Here is a 15,965-nt window from a genome sequence, read left to right as displayed (position 1 = left end):
CACATCAACAACAGTCACCCACGAAGTGTCATTACCTATCGCTCCACAAAATCCGCGGCCCTTGCAGAGCAAGGGGCAACACTACTTCTAGGTTTCAGAGCAAGTGACGTAACTGATTGAAACACTACTAGCGCATACCCACTAGCTAGCCATTTCACATCCGTTACACATACATACATACATACATACATACATACATACATACATACATACATACATACATACATACATACATACATACAGGCGTGTGATCAGTTTCCAGCGCCGCTCAGCAGACTGCTCTCTTCCTGGGAGGACTGCTTCACACTCCCAATAGCATGTATTCTAGTTTAATATTATGCATCAGCCCACCTGCATGTTCAGCCTCTGGGTTTTAACTAAACAGACGTTCCCTGTCTGTGTGTGTGTGTGTGTGTGATAATATCATGATCTCCAAGACAGTTGTGGGAAACACACACAAGATGAAAGAGCTGTGAGCCATGTTTATTGTATGACGTTGGACTTATTTTAAGCAGTGTGTGTGTGTGTGTGTGTGTGTGTGTGTGTGTGTGTGTGTATGTGTGTGTTGGTGTGTGTGTGTGACCTCTTGGCCTCCCCAGCTACTGATTAAAACCATATTGAAAATGGTTTGTCTTGTTTCTCCCTCTCCATCATCCTCGGGGAGATTTGATTAATATATTAATTGGTCGGCAACGCAAACGATGTAGTGCAATAAACCTGTCTGAGCCCCAAATGGTACCCTATTCCCTTTGTAGTGCACTACTTTCACCTAGAGCCCTATGGGCCGTGGTCGAAAGTAGTGCACTATAAAGGGAATATGGTGCCATTTGGGGCGTAATCTGACAGAATAGTTATTAAATACAACACGGCTCACGTCACACACACACACACAAAAGACACACAGACACACACACAGACACACACACACAGGGAAGAAAGAGCTGGGATGGGCCTGGTGTCTGACGTCTGGTGACTGGTATTTAAATGAATGAGCTGTTCTACTGGGAGGGGTATATATCTAGATCCTGTTCATGTACAGTTAAAGTGGGAAGTTTACATACACTTAGGTTGGAGTCAGTAAAACTCGTTTTTTCAACCACTCCACAAACAATAGTTTTGGCAAGTCAGTCAGGACATCTACTTTGTGCATGACACAAGTATTTTTCCAATAATTGTTTACAGACAGATTATTTCACGTATAATTCACTGTATCACAATTCCAGTGGGTCAGAAGTTTACATACACTAAGTTGACTGTGCCTTTAAACAGCTTGGAAAATTCCAGAAAATTATGTCATGGCTTTAGAAGCTTCTGATAGGCTATCATTTGAGTCAATTGGAGTTGTACCTGTGGATGTATTTCAAGGCCTACCTTCAAACTCAGTGCCTCTTTGCTTGACATCATGGGAAAATCAAAAGAAATCAGCCAAGACCTCAGAAAATAAATTGGAGACCTCCACAAGTCTGGTTCATCCTTGCCTGAAGGTACCACGTTCATCTGTACAAACAATAGCACGCAAGTATAAACACCATGGGACCACGCAGCCGTCATACCGCTCAGGAAGGAGATCCGTTCTGTCGCCTAGAGATGAACATACTTTGGTGCGAAAAGTGCAAATCAATCCCAGAACAACAGCAAAGGACCTTGTGAAGATGCTGGAGGAAACAGGTACAAAAATATCTATATCCACAGTAAAACGAGTCCTATATCGACATAACCTGAAAGGCCGCTCAGCAAGGAAGAAGCCACTGCTCACAAACCGCTAAAAAATAGCCAGACTACGGTTTGCAACTGCACATGGGGATAAAGATCGTACTTTTTGGAGAAATGTCCTCTGGTCTGATGAAACAAAAATAGAACTGTTTGGCCATAATGACATAAGAACACCATCCCAACCGTGAAGCACGGGGGTGGCAGCATCATGTTGTGGGGGTGCTTTGCTGCAGGAGGTACTGGTGCACTTCACATAATAGATGGCATCATGAGGCAGGAAAATGATGTGGATATATTGAAACAACATCTCAAGACATCAGTCAGCAAGTTAAAGCTTGGTCGCAAATGGGTCTTACAAATGGACAATGACCCCAAGCATACTTCCAAAGTTGTGGCAAAATGGCTTAAGGACAACAAAGTCAAGGTATTGGAGTGGCCATCACAAAGCCCTGACCTCAATCCTATAGAAAATCTGTGGGCAGAACTGAAAAAGCATGTGCGAGCAAGGAGGCCTACAAACCTCAGTTACACTAGCTCTGTCAGGAGGAATGGGCCAAAATTCACCCAACTTATTGTGGGAAGCGTGTGGAAGGCTACCCGAAACGTTTGACCTAATTTAAACAATTTACAGGCAATGCAACCAAATACTAATTGAGTGTATGTAAACTTCTGACCCACTGGGAATGTGATGAAAGAAATAAAAGCTGAAATAAATCATTCTCTCTTCTATTATTCTGACATTTCACATTCTTAAAATAAAGTGGTGATTCTAACTGACCTAAGACAGATACTTTTTTACTAGGATTAAATGTCGGGAATTGTGAAAAACTGAGTTTAAATGTATTTGGCTAAGGTGTGTGTAAACTTCCGACTTCAACTGTATGTGTGAGTGCGGTCTCTTATGCCTTTGTGTGATAGCCTCTTATGCCTCTGTGTGATAGCCTCTTATGCCTCTCTGCGATAGCCTCTTACGTCTCTGTGCGATAGCCTCTTACGCCTCTGTGCGATAGCCTCTTACGCCTCTGTGCGATAGCCTCTAATGCCTCTGTGCGATAGCCTCTTACGCCTCTGTGCGATAGCCTCTTATGCCTCTGTACAATGGCCTCTTATGCCTCTGTGTGACAGCCTCTTATGCCTCTGTGTGATAGCCTCTTATGCCTCTGTGTAGGTAAAGTGTGTGTGTGAGTTTGTTGGAATACATTGTGTGCCTTGGTTTCTGTCTTTATGTAGTAAGGAGTGGCACACACATCTCATCCCCACAGTCCTTATCCCCAGTCAAGTCACCTCGCCCCCACAGTCCCCATCCCCAGTCATATCCCCGCCCCCACAGTCCCCATCCCCAGTCATATCCCCGCCCCCACAGTCCCCATCCCCAGTCAGGTCTCCCTGTCCCCACAGTCCCCGTCCCCAGTCAGGTCTCCCCGTCCCCCCCTTGCCCCCAGCGCCCCACAGCCACTGAACAGGACAGGAAGTGTTGGGGTTTCAGTGTCAACATGGCTGCTTTTGTCTGTGATCAGGGTGAGTGGTCAGGCCTCAGATCATCCTCCTGAACAAAGAGAAACCCATGCTGATGCTGACACACTGGGAAGTTCCTGGGTCACTACCCCTAAGGGAACAACAACACTAGTGTGTGTGTGTGTGTGTGTGTGTGTGTGTGTGTGTGTGTGTGTGTGTGTGTGTGTGTGTGTGTGTGTGTGTGTGTGTGTGTGTGTGTGTGTGTGTGTGTGTGTGTGTGTGTGTGTGTGTGTGTGTGTGTGTGTGTGTACTCCCCAGCTCACTTGAACCCCCTGCGACTGCCGGCCGGAGCGGTCAGGCTACACTTCAGTGCTCCCTCTTTTCACACGATCACAAAAGTCATCCTGTGTGAAGATTCCTGAGCTTGTTTTGGGGGCTCTGTTGTTGTCTAGCCTACAAGGTAAGAGCAGCGAATAGATTGCCTTGGACACTAGTAACTGAGGAGGATAACGTTGTTTCCGTTAATGTGTACACATAGGGCCTGAATGATGAGAAATAATAAATATTTGAATAACATTTTGGGAGACTATTCTGAACAGTGGGACCTGGAGTACGACTGAACACAGTCCTGGACTCCAACTGATGATACAAAGTAGATATTTTCAAAAACAAATCAGGATATTTCATGGTGCACCTTAATTAAATCAAATCCAAATGTCTTCCAGGAATCCTGCAGATAGAGTGAGAGTTTTACACTACAAACACCCTGTAGTGACATTAGTACACAACAGTTTAGTGGTTTATTTGGATCCCCATTTGCGTTCCAAACGCAGTTACTCTTCCTGAGGTCCACAAATATCACCAAACATGACAAGTAACAAAACACTGATACACAAGGACAGAAGAATATGAACATTAGAGTGTGTGTCTGTGGGTGTGTGTATGTCTGTGTGTGCGTGTGTCTGTGTGTGCATGTGTCTATGTGTGCTTGTGTGTCCCCTCACTGTGTTACTCTGTCTGCCATAGATTCTGGGGAATAACTATTTGAGACTGAGGGTCCAGGCTGCAACATATCCTGGGGGGATAACTAGCTGATAGTAGCTGGGACTGAGGGTCCAGGCTGACACAGATCCTGGGGGATAACTGGCTGACAGTAGCTAAGACTGAGGGTCCAGGCTGCCATAGATCCTGGGGGATAACTAGCTGGTAGTAGCTGGGTCTGAGGGTCCAGGCTGACACAGATCCTGGGGAATAACTATTTGAGACTGAGGGTCCAGGCTGCAACAGATCCTGGGGAATAACTACTTGAGACTGAGGGTCCAGGCTGCAACATATCCTGGGGTGATAACTAGCTGATAGTAGCTGAGACTGGGTCCAGGCTGCAACAGATCCTGGGGAATAACTATTTGAGACTGAGGGTCCAGGCTGCAACAGATCCTGGGGGATAACTAGCTGATAGTAGCTGGGACTGAGGGTCCAGGCTGACACAGATCCTGGGGAATAACTATTTGAGACTGAGGGTCCAGGCTGACACAGATCCTGGGGGGATAACTAGCTGACAGTAGCTGGGACTGAGGGTCCAGGCTGCAACTGATCCTGGGGGGATAACTTGCTGACAGTAGCTGAGACTGTGGGTCCAGGCTGCAACAGATCCTGGGGAATAACTAGCTGATAGTAGCTGAGACTGTGGGTCCAGGCTGCAACAGATCCTGGGGGGTAACTAGCTGATAGTAGCTGAGACTGGGTCCAGGCTGCAACAGATCCTGGGGGGATAACTAGCTGATAGTAGCTGAGACTGAGAGTCCAGGCTGTAACAGATCCTGGGGGATAACTAGCTGATAGTAGCTGGGACTGAGGGTCCAGGCTGACACAGATCCTGGGGGGATAACTAGCCGATAGTAGCTGAGACTGAGGGTCCAGGCTGACACAGATCCTGGGGGATAACTAGCTGATAGTAGCTGGGACTGAGGGTCTAGGCTGCAACAGATCCTGGGGGATAACTAGCTGACAGTAGCTGAGACTGCGAGTCCAGGCTGCCACAGATCCTGGGGGATAACTTGATAACAGTAGTGTCCAGGCTGAGCTAAGCCGGTTAAGATATTCACAGGATTTAGATTGCTGTTGACACATATTTTTTAAATATTGTTAAAGGGGAAGCCACAGACCTCTACAATAAGCATTTTTATTAAACCGGTCATCTTTGTACGTTAGATCCCGATTATGGCCAGCGGGAAAAGGGAGGGAGGAGCGGTGTGTGTGTGTGTGTGTGTGTGTGTGTGTGTGTGTGTGTGTGTGTGTGTGTGTGTGTGTGTGTGTGTGTGTGTGTGTGTGTGTGTGTGTGTGTGTGTGTGTGTGTGTGTGTGTGTGTGTGTGTGTGTGTGTGTGTGTGTGTGTGTGATAATACAATGATCTCCTAAACCAGTGGTTCCCAAACTAGTTTATAGTCCCGTACCCCTTCATACATTCAACCTCCAGCTGGGTACCCCATCTAGCACCAGGGTCAGCGCACTCTCAAATGTTGTTTTTTGACATCATTGTAAGCCTGCCACACACACACTATATGATACATTTAATGAGTGTGAGTTTTTGTCACAACCCGGCTCGTGGGAAGTGACAAAGAGCTCTTATAGCACCAGGGCACAAATAATAATAATATAATAATAATCAATAATTTTGCGCTTTATTTAACCATTTTACATATAAAACCTTATTTGTTCATCAACAATTGTGAATAACTCACCACAATGTAAAAAACATTTATTTAACCAGGTGGGCCAGTTGAGAACAAGTTTACAACATTTACAACTGCGACCTGGCCAAGATAAAGCAAAGCAGTGCGACAAAAACAACACAGAGTTACACATAAACAAATGTACAGTCAATAACACAATAGAAAAATCTATATACAGTGTGTGCAAATGTAGAATAGTGGGGTTTTAAGGCAATAAATAGGCCATGGAGGCGAAAAAAATAACAATTTAGCATAAACACTGGAGTGATAGATGTGCAGATGATGATGTGCACGTAGAGATACTGGGGTGCAAAAGAGCAAGAGGATAAGTAACAATATGGGGATGAGGTAGTAGGGTGTGCTATTTACAGATTGGCTGTGTACAGGTACAGTGATCGGTAAGCTGCTCTGACAGCTGATGCTTAAAGTTAGAGAGGAAGATATAAGACTCCAGCGTCAGTGATTTATGCCATTCGTTCCAGTCACTAGCAGCAGAGAACTGGAAGGAAAGGCAGCCAAAGGAAGTGTTGGCTTTGGGGGTGACCAGGGAAATATACCTGCTGGAGCGCGTGCTACGGGTGGGTGTTGCTATGGTGACCAGTGAGCTGAGATAAGGCGGGGCTTTTCTAGCAAAGACTTATAGATAACCTGGAACCAGTGGGTTTGGCGACGAATATGTAGTGAGGGCCAGCCAACGAGAGCATACAGGTCGCAGTGGTGGGTAGTATATGGGGCTTTGGTGACAAAATGATGGCACTGGGATAGAATACATCCAATTTGTTGAGTAGAGTGTTGGAGGGTATTTTGTAAAGGACATCGCCGAAGTCAAGGATCGGTAGGATAGTCAGTTTTACGGGAGTATGTTTGGCAGCATGAGTGAAGGATGCTTTGTTGCGAAATAGGAAGCCAATTCTAGATTTAATTTTGAATTGGAGATGCTTAATGTGAGTCTGGAAGGAGAGTTTACAGTCTAACCAGACACCTAGGTATTTGTTGTTGTCCACATATTCTACGTCAGAACCGTCCAAAGTAGTGATGCTAGTCGGGCAGGCGGGTGCGGGCAGCAATCAGTTGAAGAGCATGACATTTAGTTTTAGTAACATTTAAAAGCAGTTGGAGGCCACGGAAGGAGTGTTGTATGGCATTGGAGCTCGTTTGGAGGTTTTTTAACACAGTGTCCAAAGAAGGGCCAGATGTATACAGAATGGTGTCGTCTGCGTAGAGGTGGATCAGAGAATCACCAGCAGCAAGAGCGACATCATTGATATATACGGAGAAAAGAGTCGGCCCGATAATTGAACCCTGTGGCACCCCCATTGAGACTGCCAGAGGCCCGGACAACAGACCCTCCGATTTGACACCCTGAACTCTATCTGAGAAGTAGTTGGTGAACCAGGTGAAGCAGTCATTTGAGATGTCAAGGCTATTGAGTCTGCCGATAAGAATGCGGTGATTGACAGAGTCGAAAGCCTTGGCCAGGTCGATGAAGACGGCTGCACAGTACTGTCTTTTATCGATGGCCGTTATGATATCATTTAGGACCTTGAGTGTGGCTGAGGTGCACCCATGACCAGCTCGGAAACCAGATTGCATAGTGGAGAAGGTACGGTGGGATTCTAAATGGTCAGTGATCTGTTTGTTAACTTGGCTTTCGAAGATTTTAGAAAGGCAGGGCAGGATGGACATAGGTTTATAACAGTTTGTGTCTAGAGTGTCTGCCCCCTTGAAGAGGGGGATGACCGCGGCAGCTTTCCAATCATTGGGCATCTCAGACGATACGAAAGAGAGGTTGAACAGGCTAGCAATATGGGTTGCAACAATTTCAGCGGATCATTTTTGAAAGAGAGGTCTAGGTGGATGTGTAGGGATCCAGATTTTGCAGTTCTTTCAGAACATCAGCTGTCTGGATTTGGGTGAAGGAGAAGTGGGGGGGGGGGGGGGCTTGGGTAAGTTGCTGCAGGGGGTACTGAGCTGTTGGCCGGGGTAGGGGTAGCCAGGTGGAAAGCATGGCCAGCCGTAGAAAAATGCTTATTGAAATTATCTATTATCGTAGATTTATCGGTGGTGACAGTGTTTCCTAGCCTCAGTGCAGTGGGCAGCTGGGAGGAGGTGTTCTTATTATCCATGAACTTTACAGTGTCCCAAAACTTTTTGGAATTAGTACTACAGGATGCGAATTTCTGTTTGAAAAAGCTAGCCTTAGCTTTCCTAACTGACTGAGTATATTGCTTCCTGACTTCCCTGAAAAGTTGCATATCGCGGGGGCTATTCAATGCTAATGCAGAACGCCACAGGATGTTTTTGTGCTGGTCAAGGGCAGTCAAGCCTGGAGTGAACCAAGGGCTATATCTGTTCTTAGATCTACATTTTTTGAACGGGGCATGCTTATTTAATATGGTGAGGAAAGCACTTTTAAAGAGCAACCAGGCATCCTCTACTGATGGGATGAGATCAATATCCCACTCCAGGATACCTGGGCCAGGTCGATTAGAAAGGCCTGCATGCTGAAGTGTTTTAGGGAGCGTTTGACAGTGATGAGGGGTGGTTGTTTGATTGCGGACCCATTACGCACGTAGGCAATGATCGCTGAGATCCTGTTTGAAGACAGCAGAGGTGTATTTAGAGGGCAAGTTGATCAGGATGACATCTATGAGGGTGCCCATGGTTATGGATTTAGGGTTGTACCTGGTAGGTTCCTTGATAATTTGTGTGAGATTGAGGGCATCTAGCTTAGATTGTAGAATGACCGGGGCGTTAAGCATGTCCCAGTTTAGGTCACCTAACAGTATGAACTCTGAAGATATATGGGGGGCAATCAATTCACATATGGTGTCCAGGGCACAGTTGGGGGCTGAATGGGGTCTATACCAAGTGACAGCGGTTAGAGACTTGTTTCTGGAAAGGTGGATTTTTAAAAGTAGAAGCTCGAATTGTTTGGGCACAGATCTGGATAGTATGACAGAACTCTGCAGGCTATCTCTGCAGTAGATTGCAACTCCGCCCCCTTTGGCAGTTCTATCTTGTCGGAAAATGTTATAGTTAGGGATGGAAATGACAGGATTTTTGGTGGCCTCCCTAAACCAGGATTCAGACACGGCTAGGACATCAGGGTTGGCAGAGTGTGCTAAAGCAGTGAATAAAACAAACTTAGGGAGGAGGCTTCTATTGTTAACATGCATGAAACCAAGGCTTTTACGGTTACAGAAGTCAACAAATGAGAGCGCCTGGGGAATGGGAGTGGTGCTGGGGGCTGCAGGGCTTGGGTTAGCCTCTACATTACCGGAACAACAGAGGAGGAGTAGAATAAGGGTACAGCTAAAGGCTATAAGAACTGGTCGTTTAGTGCATTCGGAACAGAGAGTAAAAGGAGCAGATGTCTGGGAGCGGAAGAATAGATTCAAGGCATAATGTACAGACAAGGGTATGGTAGGATTTGAGTACAGTGGAGGTAAACCAAGGCATTGAGTGACGATGAGAGAGGTTTTGTCTCTGGAGACACCAGTTAAGGTGAGGTCACCGCATGTATGGGGGATGGAACAAAAGGGACAGTGATGAGGCATATTGGGCAAGGCTAGGGGCTCTACAGTGAAATAAGAAAATAATCACTAACCAAAACAGCAATAGACAAGGCATATTGACATTAGGGAGAGGCATGTGTAGCTGAGTGATCATAGGGTCCAGAGAGTAGCAATAGATGAGTCAGGGAGCCAATTCAGTAGTCGCTACTACGCTAGGCGAGCTGGAGACATGGCGATTCAGACAGCTAGCGGGCCGGGGCTAGCAGATGGGCCTCCTGCGACATCGCAACGGAAGAGCCTGTTGAAACCACCTCGGACGGTTACATCGGCAGACCAGTCGTGATGGATCGGTGGGGTTCCAAGTCGGCAGTAAAGGGTCCAGGCCAATTGGCAAAATAGGTATTGTAGCCCAAGAATTGGCTGATGGACCTCTTCGGCTAGCCGGGAGATGGGCCTAGCTCCAGGCTAGCTCTAGGCTAACTGGTGCTAGCTTCGGGACAGAGACGTTAGCCAGGAGTAGCCACTTGGATAGCAGCTAGCTAGCTGCGATGATCCGGCGTAATGGTTCAGAGCTTGCGGTAGGAATCCGAGAAGGGTGTGCTTGAAAGGATGCTCATAACTCTACAATCTTGGGTTGTATTGGAGAGAGTCTCAGTCTTAAATAATTTTCCACACACAGTCTGTGCCTGTATTTAGTTTTCATGCTAGCGAGGGCAAAGAATCCACTCTCACATAGGTACGTGGTTGCAAAGGGTATCAGTGTCTTAAAAACACGATTTGCCAAGGCAGGATACTCTGAGCGCAGCCCAATCCAGAAATCTGTCAGTGGCTTCTGATTAAATTCATTTTTCACAGAACTGCTTGTTGCAATTTCGATGAGGCTCTCTTCTTCCGATTTCGGTAAGTGGACAGGAGGCAGGGCATGAAAGGGATAACGAATCCAGTTGTTGTGTCATCCATTTCAGGAAAGTACCTGCGTAACTGCGCACAAAACTCACTCAGGTGCTTCGCTATATCACATTTGACATTGTCCATAAGGGTGGGTTCATTTGCACACAAAAACATCTTACAATGATGGAAAGACCTGGGTGTTGTTCTTGTTAATGCAGACAAAAAAGAGCTCCAACTTCTTAATCATAGCCTCAATTTTGTCCCACACATTGAATATAGTTGCGGAGAGTCCCTGTAATCCTAGATTCAGATCATTCAGGTGAGAAAAAACATCACCCAGATAGGCCTGTCGTGTGATTAACCCGGTCAGTAAAGAAAACTTTAAGCTTGTCTCAATTTTAAAAAACGTGTCAATACTTTGCCCCTTGATAACCAGCTCACTTCTATATGTTGCAAATGCATTACATGGTCGCTGACCATATCATTGCATAATGCAGAAAATACACAAGAGTTCAGGGGCCTTGCTTTAACAAAGTTAACCATTTTCAATATAGTGTCCAAAACGTCTTTCAAGCTGTCAGGCATTCCCTTGGCAGCAAGAGCCTCTCGGTGGATGCTGCAGTGTACCCAATTGGCGTCAGGCGCAACTGCTTGCAGGCACGTTACCACTCCACTATGTCTCCCTGTCATGGCTTTTGCGCCATCAGTACAAATACCAACACATCTTGACCACCAAAGTCCATTTGATGTCACAAAGCAGTCCAGTACTTTAAAAAGATCCTCTCCTGCTGTCCTGGTTTCCAGAAGGTTTGCAGATGTCCTCCTTAATTGACCCCCCATAAATGTAATGGACATATACCAGGAGCTGTGCCAGGCCCGCCACATCTGTTGACTCATCCAGCTGTAATGCATAGAATTCACTAGCTTGTATGCGAAGCAGTAACTGTGTCAAAACATATCCTGCCATGTCACTGATGCGTCGTGAAACAGTGTTGTTTGATGGAGGCATTGTCTGTATAGTTTTTTGGGCCTTTCCCCCAGCATTGTCCCAGCTATATCTGCAGCAGCAGGAAGAATGAAGTCCTCCGCTATAGTATGGGGCTTGCCTGTCCTAGCCACTTGGTAGCTCACCATATAAGACGCTTCTAGCCCCTTCTTATTAATGATATCTGTTGCTTTTATACATGTCTTACTACTCAAAAGTCATCTTAATTCTCGCTCAAAAAACTCCCGTGGCCTATTCTTTAAAATGGCATGGTTTATTTCTAAATGTCACCGCAAAAGTGAAGGTTTCATCGTGTTGTGAGATAGTACTTTTGCACATATAAGGAAAGGCACTACTCCCAAACTTAAGTGAACCCCAAATCAATGTAGTTCTCATCATATTTGAGCCTCTTCGATGGTCCAACGTCCCTGTCTGTTGTTCGGTGCTTTCCCGGGTAAGGGGGCAGTAGCTCTTCGGCTGCATCAGATTCACAACTGTCAGCGTCCATGCTAGCTGGGCTAGCAACAAATGCTAGCATTGGATGTGCACGTGAAAGCGGAACAACTTGATAGGTGCAGGTATAGTACTGCTGGTAGTAGCAGTACTACCAGTAGAGCTAGTATGTGTATCTATGAACGCGGGCCTTACTGAATGGACTGTTTGAAAATGTGAAGGAAAAAAAGTGTAAAAAAATCCCTATTATAAAAAACAAATGTGAATCACATTTTTATTTGGCGGCATTTCCCCCTAGTTTGGGTATACCTGTCCTAGACAACTGTGGGAAAACACACACAAGATGAAAGAGCTGTGAGCCATGTTTATTGTATGACGTTGGACTTATTTTAAGCAGCGTGTGTGTGTGTGTGTGTGTGTGTGTGTGTGTGTGTGTGTGTGTGTGTGTGTGTGTGTGTGTGTGTGTGTGTGTGTGTGTGTGTGTGTGTGTGTGTGTGTGTGTGTGTGTGTGTGTGTGTGTGTGTGTGTGTGTGTGTGTGTGTGTGTGTGTGTGTGTGCGTGTAGATCTTAATTTTTTTTTTATTATTGAGAAAAACCTCTGAAATGTAAACTACTAACACTTCTGCACAATTCTTAACTGTTTTTCGTCTGCGTTTTTAAGATAGGCCAGCTGAAGGGAGACAGCAGGGAGATAGAATGATGGCGTTAGGTGACTCCACTGAGGTTTTCCAGTGAGCTGTTTGTTTGATTGGTTTCTCCCCAGACAACTTACAGCCCAATCCACAAGAGACGTGAGAAACAGAAGACGTGTGTGCGGTCAGATCTCTGCTTTCTCTCGTCCACGTTCTCTCTCTCTTTCATGCCTAACCCGGTGCCTGTCTCCTGTGGCTCATGGCGGGTGGCAGGCGCGGAACTCCTGGGTACCGGTGGGCACGAGGGGGTTGGGGCGGGCAAGGAGGGCGGAAGGGTGCATCCTCATCTCAGGTTCCCCCCAGGAAGCACAAACTCCAGAGACGTCTCTTTTGTGTTCCGTCTCTCTTTCTCGCTCTTTGTGTTCTGTCTCCTTCTCCTCCCATCGTCTCCCAACCACAACAAAGAACCACACAGCAGAGCACGGTGCTCAGGTGACTCCTGTGTCCTCCCAGGGTTTCGTCTCGGTTACAGAAACGCTAGTCATAAGACACGGAGACGAAGGCTAGGGAGTAGGGACCATGAAAACGTTTATCCTGTTTTGTTCTGGTTTGGTGTGTATTTACTTGATGCCATACGGGTTATTTGCTAAAGTGGAAAAAGGCAGAAAGTTAAAAAAGGTCAAAAGAGAGAGGAAAACTTCCCGAGGAACAATAATGAAAAGAGGAGTGTGACAGAAACAGACGGAGGGAGGGATGAAGGCCGCTCCTTCCTTCGCGGTTGGTCACACACCCGCATTAGATTATCCTGCCTTTATCCTGACTATCCTAAATGGAATTAGTTCCTGGAACGTTTGAAGTTGTCGACGGTTGTCAGGCAGAGTAAAGTGGGCTGGTAGCCCCGTCGTGTAAGCACAGGGACCGTAATTTCTTACAGTGTGTGTGTGTGTGTGTGTGTGTCCGTGTGTGTGTGTGTGTGTCCGTGTGTGTGTGTGTGTCAGTGTGTGTGTGCCCGTGTGTGTGTATGGGAGCATGTGTGCATGTGTTTGCGTGTGTGTAACTTTACTGTCGGTCGGCTGGTGAATAGCTTCAAAAAGTGGACCTCTTCAGCTTTTGATTTATTCGGATCCCCATTAGCTCTTTCTGAAGCAGCAGCTACTGGGGTCCACAAAAACAGAATGTTAGTTCTGTATGTGCAGTTACGGGCAAGGTGTGCTGCTCTGCTCTGAGCCAGCTGCAGCTTTGCTAGGTCTTTCTCTGCTGCACTTGACCATATTACACGACAGTAATCAAGATGAGACAAGCTCAAAGCCTGAACAACTAGTACAGTTGGTGTTTGTGTAAAAAACGCAAAACGTGTTTTAATAACAGACATACCTCTTCCAATCTTCACGACAACTTTGTCAATATGACTTGACCATGATTATTGACCTTCCAAAATTATACCTAGGAGTTCATCTTCCTAAAATTCTCAATGGGCACACCATTAATACACAACTCCAGATGAGGTTTAGAGAACGTCTTGAACCAAATACAATGCTTTTAGTGTTAACTGTATTTAAGACCCGTTTATTATTGAATGCCCATTCTGATACTGGCTGTAACTCCTTATTTGGAATTTCAATGACCTCACCAGCTTTGGTTGCTGACAAGCTTTTACCTTGAGAAGGAGCGAAGGACAGAGGGAGGCGTGGAGAAGAAAACCAAACAGTGTGTCAATCGTTTGGACACACTCTCTTCCACGCCTCTGGCTACGTGAGACGCCAAGCACATGTAAACAGGAAGCCTTTTGACATGGCTGGGGAAGGGACAGGGGAGAGTGTGTGTCTGTGTGCGTCTTCGTGTGTGTGTGGGTGGATGCCTTTAAAGTGAATAGACAGGGGGGTCCGTGGCCCAGCAGCCTTGCATTTCACAGCCCCCTACTTCTGAGAGAGGATCTTCTTCTCGGCTGAATCTTTAAACTAAAAATTCCAGGTGCCACCACAGTGCACTCACACACCCACTCTGTCCATACCACTCTGTTTAATGTCATGAGCTCTTTCTCGTCTCTCTGCTCTCTGTGCAATCTGTGCATTTTGCAGGGCCACACCTGTCACTGGTTAGCTGTTAGCTGGGGAACTGGAACACCTACAGCATATGTCCTAGTTTAACGAGACAACTGCAGATTCCCTGCAACACTGTTGAACACCAGACCTAAACAATGGCCAGGCCTCGATGCAAACATGACACTCAGAACCTGTCTGAGAGGCTTATACACACACACATACACCCCCCCCCCCCCCCCCCACACACACACACCCCGCCCCCACACACACACCCCCATCCACACACACACACACACACACACACACACACACACACACACACACACACACACACACACACACACACACACACACACACACACACACACACACACACACACACACACAAGCACAATAACAGCTGAACTCCTTTTCCTAACATCAACTATTTTCAGACCAAATCTATTTGAACCACCACTAATGTCCTCCTAGCTGGGCCTGTCTATACTCTGGGGCAAACTCACATTCTAATGTAATATGTAAACGCACAACTTCAGCACTTTGTTGTTTTGTCTGTTCTTAATTAAGCCAAAGACACGTTAATGAAGGGATAGGAACTCCTAATGGAAGTGGCTATATAAGAACTTTATATCACTAGATCCGTCGGGATTCGAGTCCTCAAACAGCTTTGTAACGTCTACATTTTAAAGGTTAGCCCAGCACCTGTAAGCCGAGGTGTCTAGAGACAGACTAATGAATGTAGTTTCATGAAGATGCAGGTAAAAATGTTATCGTTAATTATGTTCATTAAAATATTTTTTATTTCATGTCTTTAAAGGTACGAATCTGACATTGTCAGCAGGTTTGTTCTTACGTTGTCATTTTCTTACTCCCAATAGTTTGACACATTTCCATTCTATACGATCGAAAGAAACATAAATAAAATGGAGATACTAAAATAACATTTGTGGGTGTCGGAGCAATGCAATAAAATGATTTCAAAACTCGATGGTTTAGAGTGCCATAAAACGGCACCTGTCACACAAGTGCTCTTTGAAAAATAACACAAAACGAAAAAGTCATGGTCGCTCTGAGAGAGGAGATGGGGTGAGAGCGATAGAGGAACGAGAGAGAGGAGATGGGGTGAGAGCGATAGAAGAGCGAGAGAGCGAAAGAAGAGTGTCACTCCTCCTCTCGTTCAAACCTCACACATGTGTACTTCAAACCACCAAGGCCTGCTAATCAACCATTGTGTGAGCTCACTCAGCCAGAGATACACTCCTTCCACTGGGCTAGGTGAACCTGAGAGAGAGAAGGAGAGAGACTGGGGGGGGGGGGGGGGGGGCAGAGAGAGAAGGAGAAAGGGCAGATGGGAGAGAGGAGTGCAAGGATGGAGCTGATATAATGGCTGTGAGGGAAAGGGGTAAATGTGGGAGAGAGAGAGACAGAGACACAGAGAGAGAGACAGAAAGACAGAGAGAGAGAGAGAGAGGGAGAGAGAGAGAAAGAGATAGAGACACAGAGAGAGAGAGAGAGAGAGAGAGAGAGAGAGAGAGAGAGAGAGAG

At 46.1% G+C, this 15,965-nt stretch overlaps 1 protein-coding gene across 4 annotated transcripts in view; it reads right to left on the bottom strand.

The window, feature by feature from the left end:
* The window catches only part of LOC129841128 (teneurin-3-like), a 570,942-nt gene that overhangs the window by 112,021 nt on the left and 442,956 nt on the right, over positions 1–15,965 (bottom strand). The window lies entirely within an intron of this gene.

The sequence above is a fragment of the Salvelinus fontinalis genome, chromosome 42, assembly GCF_029448725.1.
Source record: "Salvelinus fontinalis isolate EN_2023a chromosome 42, ASM2944872v1, whole genome shotgun sequence".
NCBI lineage: Eukaryota > Metazoa > Chordata > Actinopteri > Salmoniformes > Salmonidae > Salvelinus > Salvelinus fontinalis.
This window is presented reverse-complemented; position numbering and strand designations above follow the sequence as displayed.